Raw genomic sequence first — 10,231 nt, 5'->3', positions numbered from 1 at the left:
GAATGTAGGGAAAGCATCTTGTGACAGTGCACACAGACTCTCCCTTGTTCACTATCACAGAAGCCATGAACAATATGGCCCTTCATATTTTTTTTTCCTGGTGTGAAGGTTCTGTAAATGCTGGGCCTACATGACTCATTGAAGAAGCTTCCTTTAAATTGTGGTCCAAATCCTGTCCTCACTTACATTGAAATCAGTGGAATCAGTGGAAATTTTAGCCTGGGTTTACACTGTAACTATTGTGCATAATTTGATCCATACCACTTTTACAGTGTTTCACATCTTCAAAGAGTTTCACAAACATCAATTAATTAACAGTAAACACTTTATGGACTTTTAGGTTAAAGTGAAAAGGAACCACTGTGTGTGTCTTTAAATAAAGTAATATAATCACCAAAGTTTTCTGTAATCAGAGTTTCTTTGAGTTTATGGTATTGAATCAGTTTCCTGTCTGTATCCATTTCTTCTTTTGTTTGCATTATTTATAACACCCTTTAGACATATTAACACCTTCTCTTCCAAGAGTGGCTACAAACTTTTATTGAAAGAAATTTGCGTTACTAGGGATCATCTCATCCATTCCTTCGTAGCTTTGTAGTCAACTACATGTTCTCTGTGTATATAAAATCTCCCCACTGTATTTTCCACTGCATGCCTCCGATGAAGTGAGCTGTAGCTCACGAAAGCTTATGTTCAAATAAATTTGTTAGTCTCTAAGTTGCCACAAGAACTCCTTTTTAATTTAATTTTATTTTTTTAGGCAAACTGTGTTTTTGTGTTTTACATTGTTTTGTTTTTAGCAGATCATGTACTTTATGATGACACTAAGATTTTGTTACTATCTGATCACAGGGTCAGAAAATTCCACTCAAAATGCATTCAAATAGGTGATGATTTTCCTTTAGTATAATTTAGTTTACTCTAAAAAGAAAAGGAGTACTTGTGGCACCTTAGAGACTAACAAATTTATTAGAGCATAAGCTTTCGTGAGCTACAGCTCACTTCATCGGATGCATTTGGTGGAAAAAACAGAGGAGAGATTTATATACACACGCACAGAGAACATGAAACAATGGGTTTATCATAAACATCCCGGGGACCAGTCGGAGTACACCCAGTAGCCAGCCGGGAGCCCTGCCCTGGGACGGTTGCCCGGAACTCGGGCCCTGCTTGATGTGGGAAATATGGACATTTAAATAGGGACTGCACGGAAATGGACTGCAGCTTCAGCTGTGTCTGTGCGGGTGAGACCAGGGCCCGGCTACCACAGGCTCCCAAGATCACAGTTCCGGTAGTCATCGGAGACCATCCCACCCAGGCCCTGATAGACTCTGGCTGCAGCCAGACACTGATTCGCCAGGACCCCAGGCTGACCCCCACTTGGGAACAATTCGGCTGCCGTGCATCCACGGTGATGTGCAGCCCTATCCCAGTACCTGCATCCCATTAACAGTGGCTGGGGTCACCCGAGAAATCGTTGTCAGCCTGGCCCCTCAACTAGCCTATCCGGTGATCCTGGGGTAGGACTGGCCCGCATTTGAGGAGATCCTCCGCTCGACCCTGACGCTAGAAGGAGAGTGTTCTGAGGCCCAACCACAGGAGGAGGACGGGACCCCGGAACCCAAGAGAGGGACTGAAGAAACAGACGCCCTCCTGCCGGGATCCTCAGTCGAACCCAAACTCCATACCAATTTCTGCCGAGACCAAAGAGCCGACCCCACCCTTAGTCGGGCCTACGAACAGCTAGTGGTGGTTGATGGGACCATGGTCGACCCCCAGCGTGCAACCCAGTGGCCCCACTTCGAGCTACGACAGGATCGCCTTTACCGGACCGACCAGGACCCCCACACGAAGGAACCACAAATGCAGTTGCTGGTATTACCGAGGAGCCGTGATGAAGCTCGCGCACGACATCCCTGCCCCTGGGCACTTGGGCCATGAAAAAACCCTTACCCGGATTTTGGCATGGTTCTTCTGGCCCGGTGTTCACCAGGAGGTGAGGAACTATTGTAACTCCTGCCCAGAATGCCAGTTAGCCGCTCCCCCGCGAGTACCCAGGGCCCCTCTACTTCCCATGCCTATCGTGGAGACGCCATTTGAGCGAGTGGCCATGGACCTGGTGGGCCCACTCCCAAAAAGTGCTTCAGGGTTCCAGTATGTATTGGTCATTGTTGACTATACCACCTGTTTCCCAGAGGCCGTGCCCTTGCGGAGCACCACTGCCCGGACCATCGCCGGTGAACTGGTGAAGGTCTTTGCTCAAGTGGGCTTGACCCGGGAAATCCTAATGGACCAAGGCTCCAATTTTACCTCCCGGTTGTTGCAGCAGGTATGCGAGCCCCTGGGGAGTTAAACAATTATGCACCTCCGTCTATCACATGCAGATGGATGGGCTGGTGGAACGATTCAATTGGACCCTAAAGGAGATGTTGTGGTAGTTCCCCCCAGAGGAGCTACGCTGGTGGGACCAGCTGCTCCCTCCCTTGCTGCTAGCTGTCCATGAAGTACCCAGTATCAACAAAGTTCTCCCCATTTGATCTCATATATGGATGCCGTCCACGAGGCCTGTTGGACTTAATGCGGGAAACATGGGAGCAGTCCCCCTTCGCAACCCAGGGCCTCCTGAGGTATGTCCTCCAGCTGCAGGAGTACCTCGCTCAGGCTAGCGCCCTCGCTCACGAAAACTTAAAGGTCATGCAGGAAGCACAGAAACAAACTTATAACCAGGAAGCACAGGTGCATGCCTTTTGAACCAGGGTCCTGCTCCTCCTGCCATCGAGCGAATCGAAGCTACTGGCCCGTTGGCAGGGACCCTTGGAGGTGGCTCAGAAGGTCGGGCCCGTCACCTACAAGATCCACCAGCCCGACTGGCTCAAGAAGACCCAATGATACTATGTGAATTTGTTGAAAATGTGGCGGGAGCGGGAAGCCCTGCTGATTAACCTTTACCCGCCAGAGCCAGAGTTTGGTCCCCGCACGCCTCGACCGAGGACCCCGCCGTCCCCCTGCTCGGTGACACCCTCATGGAGGAACAGTGCAAGCAGGCCCAATGTCTCCTACAGGCGTTCCGGAGAACCTTTATGGCCCTTCCCAGTTATACAACCCTGGTCCATCACTCCATTCAGACCGAGCTGGGGAAGGTAATCCAGGAGACGACCAGGCCGCTGCTGTACTGAATGCGTCAGGAGGTGGAGGAGGAAGTATAAGCCATGCTGGCCTTAGGAGTCACTGAGCTGTCGCAGAGTGAGTGGCGCAGTCCGGTGGTCTTGGTGCCAAAGCCCGACGGCACCCGATGCTTTTGTATAGACTTCCGGTGGGTTAACACCATCTCATGGTTCGATGCGTATTCTATGCCCTGTGTAGATGAACTGCTTGGCCGCCTAGGGGAGGCCTGGTTCATTACCTCGACCTCAGTAAAGGGTACTGGCAGATCCCGCTCGACTACACCTCTAAGGAGAAGACGGCATTTGCCACCCCAACGGGACTCTACCAGTTTACACGGATGCCTTTCAGCCTCCACGGAGCCCCAGCAACATTCCAGCGACTAATGGATTGCCTTTTGCGGCCCCATCAAGACTATGCGGCAGCCTATTTGGATGATGTCATGATATATAGCCGCCACTGGGAGGACCACCTGGAATGCGTAGCGGCGGTCCTGAGATCCCTGCGACAGGCGGGATTGACAGCCAACCCGAAAAAGTGTCGCATCAGATGGCAAGAGGCCACGTACCTAGGTACACCATAGGGGGAGGACGAGTGAAACCCCTCAGGGGGAAAGTTCAAGCCCTGGCAGCCTGTCCGCCACCCACCATGAAACTCCAGGTACGACAGTTCCTGGGGCTCGCCGGCTACTATCGGCGGTTCATTCCACAGTTTGCTTCCATCGCAGCCCCTTTAATAGGACTTTTGACGAAGGACAGTCCCCCGTGGGTGCCATGGTCCTAGGACTGTGAAAACGTTTTCCAGACACTCCAGACGTGTCTCTGCCAGGAGCTGGTCCTATAGAGCCCAGACTTTGACTGGGGGTTTATCCTGCACACGGATGGCTCAGAGGTGGTGCTTGGGGCCATCCTGTCCCAGGACGTCATATGGAGATGACCACCCGGTCTTATACCTCAGCTGAAAATTATTCCCATGAGAAGAACTATGCTGTAATCGAGAAGGAAGCACTCACCGTGAAGATGCCCTACGGTACTACCTCCTTGGGACTCTGTTTACACTAGTCACAGACCATGCCCCCCTCCAATGTTAACGAGAATGAAAAATAACAATCTATTACTGCTGTGGTATCTGGCCTTACAGCCCTACGCTTTCACCATCCAATATAGGGCTGGTAAGGACCATGCAAACACAGACTTCCTGTCCCACCTAGGAGGGATGGAAGAGCCTGGCCCCAACAAGCGGGAGCCAGACTTGGGGTGGGGTGGGGACGGTATCTAGTGAGGCGGTGTGGCTCCCCGCTGCCCCGGAGAGGGATGAGCCCATCTGGAGGCTGAGGTGGGCAGAGCTAGGGAGCTCTGAGCCCATCCCTCAGAGGGTCAGGCGGTGACCCAGAAGTATAAAGGCTCGCCCTCAGAACTCATTAGAGGGCCAGACGCCGGAGAGGCCAGACGCCTCCAGCCTAGCCTGCTACTGGGAAGCCCCTGTGGCCCAAGGTGCATGCGAGGACTGGCCCGACTTGCCCTGTGCCCGCTACCCGGAGGAGTTGCTGGACCTGCCCTGCGACAGCTACTTGGAGGAGTTGCCGGGCCTGCCGCTCGCCCGGTACCCCGAGAAACCCATGGTGCTGGACCCTCCGGGGAATTCCACCATGACTCAGGTACCACCAGAGGGGGAGTCAGGAAGTAGCCCGGGGACAGCCGACTGTAGTCTGGCTGTAGCACTGCCAGAGACCATGTCAGTGTGTTGCGACCAGGATCCCCACTGACACAGCAGCGGATCTTCTACTGCTGCTAGGGCCCCAGGCTGGGATGCAGTGGAGTGGGATGGCCTGCGTCCCCCCTGCCACCCAATTCGTGTGTATTGTCTCCCCCACTGTATTTTCCACTGCGTGCATCCGGTGAAGTGAGCTGTAGCTCACGAAAGCTTATGCTCAAATAAATTTGTTAGTCTCTAAGGTGCCACAAGTACTCCTTTTCTTTTTGCCACTACAGAAGGGATGTGGACACACTGGATAGAGTTCAGCAGAGGGCAACAAAAATGATTAGGGGTCTGGGGCACATGACTTATGAGGAGAGGCTGAAGGAACTGGGCTTATATGGTCTTCAGAAGAGAAGAGTGAGGGGGGATTTGATAGCAGCCTTCAACTACCTGAAGGGGGGTTCCAAAGAAGATGGAGCTCAGCTGTTCTGAGTGGTGGCAGATGACAGAACAAGAAGTAATGGTCTCAAGTTGCAGTGGGGAAGATCTAGGTTGGATATTAGGAAAAACTATTTCACTATGTGGGTGGTGAAGCACTGGAATGGGTTACCTTAGGAGGTGGTGAAATCTCCATTCTAGGAGGTTTTTAAGGCCCAGCTTGACAAAGCCCTGGCTGGCATGGTTGGCCTTACCATGAGGTGAACTGAGGCGGACGCTTCAGGTGCCAGACTGTGGTGGGGCGCCACTAGGACCTAGAAAATTGTGTCTGCTACTGGTGCATATGTAGTCCCTCTGCTCTAGATGCACAGAGATGGTGGAGTGCTGTGCTGGAGGAAGGAGGGCACAAGAGACATAATAGGCATGCAGGACAAAAGGTGAGAGATAATAACAGAAAGCAGCAAGAGCTGCAGGGAGAGAGAGGAGGAGGAGCCTCTTACGTACCACTCTAGAACCCCCAGGAGCCAGGACCAATTAACACCAACTTCTCTGGGAGCTTCCTGTTTCCTGCTGCTTCCCTGAACCCACCTGAGGAGAACAGGCAGTCAACTGAAGTAGTAGGAGCCAGTTAGGCCCTTTAGATGCTGATATCTTCCCTCACTCAGGCCTTGCTACCAGCCTGCTTATTTGTCCCCTTCAACTGAGTGTTGAGAGCCACTATAGCTGTCAAAGAACAGCAGTCATGCATGAAAGAAGAAAACGTCTCTGGGGCAGCATTCAGAAAAAGCAAGCAAGCAAAGGAAGCTTTTCTATCTAAGCAGGAAGGAGCTTAAATAAATAGACATAAAGAAAAGGAGGATTTGTGGCACCTTAGAGACTAACAAATTTATTTGAGCATAAGCTTCCGTGAGCTACAGCTCATTTCATTGGATGCATTCACGAAAGCTTATGCTCAAATAAATTTGTTAGTCTGTATTCGCAAAAAGAAAACCTTAGCACCTTAGAGACTAACACGGCTACTACTCTGAAACCTGTCAAAATAGACACAAATGTTCACGCTGAGCCTTCCGGCCCCAGTGAGGATGTGAGTGGTGAGGAGATGCCTAATCTTCCCGTTAGTCAGAGTGCAGGTGACCTGGCAGCTATTGCACCATCCATATCTCCATTTCAAATGGATGTAACCATTCCCGAAGAAAAGTGTAGATCAGAGAAGAGTGTGGTGGAAGCTCAAGAAACAGCTGCTGCTGAGTTTAGTTCCTTAAGTCTAGATGATCCAGGACTGTGGACCCACTTGAGCAGTAGCCTAGGGACTTCCTTGTACTGCCTGGGCCACAGCAAGTGAAAAACTTCATGTTCCCCAAAGACAATGAAAACAGAAGTTTCCATCCAACACATTACTGGCATGAAATCCCCAATGGTGACAAAGTGGAGAGGCCATGGCTTATGCATTCAAAACCCCAGAATGCTGCATACTGTTTTTGTTGCAAACTCTTCCAGTCTAATGTTCCAAACACATTGGGTCCTACAGGAACAAAGGACTGGAAAAATCTGGCTAGAAATCTGGCATGCCATGAGAAGGCAGCAAATCACCAGAGAGCATTCCATAGGTGGAAAGAGTTTGAGATGAGACTAAGGTTAAAGGCCACCATAGATGATCAGCATCAAGAGAAGATTGCATCAGAGTCTCTTTACTGGAAAAATGTTCTGAAAAGGTTCATTGCCATTGTGAGAATGCTTGCTACCCAAAACCTAGCACTGCATGGCACTTCAGATCAGCTGTATGTGCCAAACAATGGAAACTTCCTTAAAATTGTGGAGCTGATGGCTGAGTTTGATGCTGTACTCCAAGAGCATCTAAGAAGAGTCACCACCCAAGAAATGTACACACACCACTACCTTGGAAAAACAATTCAGAATGAGATCATACAGTTCCTGGCAACAAAAGTCAAACAGAAGATTGTGGCAGATCTGAAGTCAGCAAGATATTACTCTGTTATTCTGGACTGCACACCTGACATCGGCCATACGGAACAAATGACTTTAATGGTGTGTTTTTGTAACAACAACAGAACCTAGGGAAAATGTCCCTGCAAATGGTGACTGTCAGAGAGCATTTTCTAGAATTTATTGACATTGATGATACTACAGGAGCTGGTATGACAAATGTGCTTCTTAAAAAGCTGCAAGATACGGGAATTGTGATAGCTGACATGAGAGGTCAGGGCTATTTAAATGGTGCCAACATGTGAGGAAAGAACGGAGGAGTGCAGACACAGATCTGAGAGTTAAACCCTCACTGAGCTTTTTTAACTACTGGAGCCCCCAGGGTGAAATCCCGACTCCAGTGAAGTCAATGGGAGTTCACCCTAGGACTTGAGGGACTTGGAAATCTGCATTGGTGATATAATGGTACAACCTGGGCGATAGGAGAACCCAGGTTAAAATTTAAATCTCTGGTGCCAATTTTCATAAACATTGTATGTGTGTGTGTGTGGGGGGGGGGAGTGTATTTCTGAAAAATGCTACTTCTAGGCTCTGACTGTTGACCTGATTCTTGTTGCACCAGCGTTACACAGCTACACTTCCACCACTTCGGGATACACTGGCATAAAACCGGTATAGTAGAGTAGAGACTCAGGTCCTATATCTCTAAAAGTGCAAACTGTCTGCCTTAAGACAAATTTCTGCTGCGCACACACAGTACTCAGTATTTGAATTTCAGATTAATTACCAGAAAAAATCCAGTCGCGTATGAACTCCTCAGTTAGTAGTAACAGCATACCAACTTTCCAATTTAATAGTTCAGCCATTTTTGGTGTTTTCTGAGCAAAACTACACTAAAAACACCACATTAACTTTAATAGCATGCTCGTTTGTTTTCAAAGCATTTTGCTCATATCATTGGCACGGTGCTAACCAGCCTTAGTCAACAGATAAGATCATTTGATCTGAGGGTTAGTCATGCAGAGTCCTGTTGTAGAGTCTTGTGGATATGAGAGGTGGTCATGTGATGCAGAATTACCATGTGAGCACACCAGTTTTGTGTGTTGTGGATGAGAGCTTTCACATTACTTGTACTTTTATGGCTTCCTAACTGCACCATTGGCTAGAATTCGAAACCTAGCTCTCTTGTCCTCTGTCTCTCGTGGAAAAGAAGAAAAATTTATTTTTCCACACAGTGCATAATTAACTAATAAAACTAATTTTGCCCTGTAGGTGCTCCAGACCTTGGGTCCCAGTTTAACTTGAGCTTGGACCCTCTAGCCCTGCAGGGTCCTAGGACTCTGAATCTGAGCCCTGAGTTAGCACAATTGCAGTGCAGAGACGAGGGGTTAGGCTTTAGCCTGGGCTCCAACATCGGCTTATGTTGTAGCATATACATACCCCGAGTCTTAAAACTCTTACCTGGCCCATATTTTAGAATGGATTTTTTCTAGAGCTCTGAAAAGAATGGAAATTCCATTTCACAGAGGATTTTAATATTTCAAAATTTGGTTTTGTTCCAATTTGGAAATTTTGAAATCCTCTGCAAAAGAAAAACCAGGAAAAAATCATTTTGGATTGACTGAAACATTTTGTTCAGATAAAAATCAAAACATACTGATTTTCCTTTTAAAAAAAAGTTTATTCGATAATACATAAATAATTAAAAAAATAAAATTTTGACATTAAAATATATTTCTAAATGAAAAATTTAAACAGTTCATTTTGGCATTTTTGGAACTTTACCCCCTTGTTTTCTCTGAGACAAATTTTTGGTAAAATTTACAGTTTTGCAAAATGTTTCATTTTCAATGGAACTGCATTTTTTCACAGAAAACTGTTCCACTGACGTTTTTCCAACCAGTTATTCCTGCTGCTAACATCTGCCCTCTTTAGGATCTTGCAGCATGGTCTTCTCTACTTTTCACACTCATCTTCTCTACTCCCACTTCTGTGAACTCATTTAAAGAAATAATAAGCCAGAGTCTCAACTGGTGAAAACTGACTCACTCCACTGAGGCCAATAGAGTCATGCCAATTTACATCATTTGAAGATCCAGCCCAGTATCTACAGTGTTCATAATTAAAATGGCAATGTTTATCACATCATAGTATTTGAAATAGCAAAGCTGTTTCTTATTCTAAATACAGGGCAATACTGTGCTATTTCAGATACCATAGTGTGATACCATGGTATTGTAAATGTTCAGTAAATGCTGACTTCTTAATGGTGAAACTGTAATTAGGTGACTTTCTGTAATTCAGTATACTTAAATCTGCTACATTACTCTCTCTTCTATTCATTTTTATAAAAAGAAAAGGAGTACCGGTGGCACCTTAGAGACTAACAAATTTATTAGAGCATAAGCTTTCGTGAGCTACAGCTCACTTCATCGGATGAAGTGAGCTGTAGCTCACGAAAGCTTATGCTCTAATAAATTTGTTAGTCTCTAAGGTGCCACAAGTACTCCTTTTCTTTTTGTGAATACAGACTAACACGGCTGCTACTCTGAAACCTATTCATTTTTATATCCTCTTCTTTCTGGCTACTTTTCATGATCCTCATTATACCCTAGGATGAAATCCTGAGATTCTTAATCAGTTTTCACTTCATTTTTCCTTTACCCTTATTCACACACTCACCAATTGTTCCATAGGATTTGGCCCATTTAAATTACAACAAAGCATTTTTTCTTCTTACTTTATGATGTAGAGCATTTTCCAAAACCTTTAACATTTACATTTTCTATTATATGTATTACAGTATTTGTGATTCCAAAGACATTATAGCAAATGGCTCTCTGCAACATTCCAATGAAAATAAGTCCAAATCAAAATCCCAGATCTAAACATCCTGAAACTTTGGGGGAAATTCAGATTCAGACCCTAACTTTGTGCCTTGGTCAATTTGTACTAAAAATATTGCATTGACTGCTGCTGTTGCAACCAT

The sequence above is a fragment of the Dermochelys coriacea genome, chromosome 4 (assembly GCF_009764565.3).
Source record: "Dermochelys coriacea isolate rDerCor1 chromosome 4, rDerCor1.pri.v4, whole genome shotgun sequence".
NCBI lineage: Eukaryota > Metazoa > Chordata > Testudines > Dermochelyidae > Dermochelys > Dermochelys coriacea.
The sequence above is the reverse complement of the archived record's forward strand: the minus strand, read 5'-3'. Positions refer to the sequence as shown.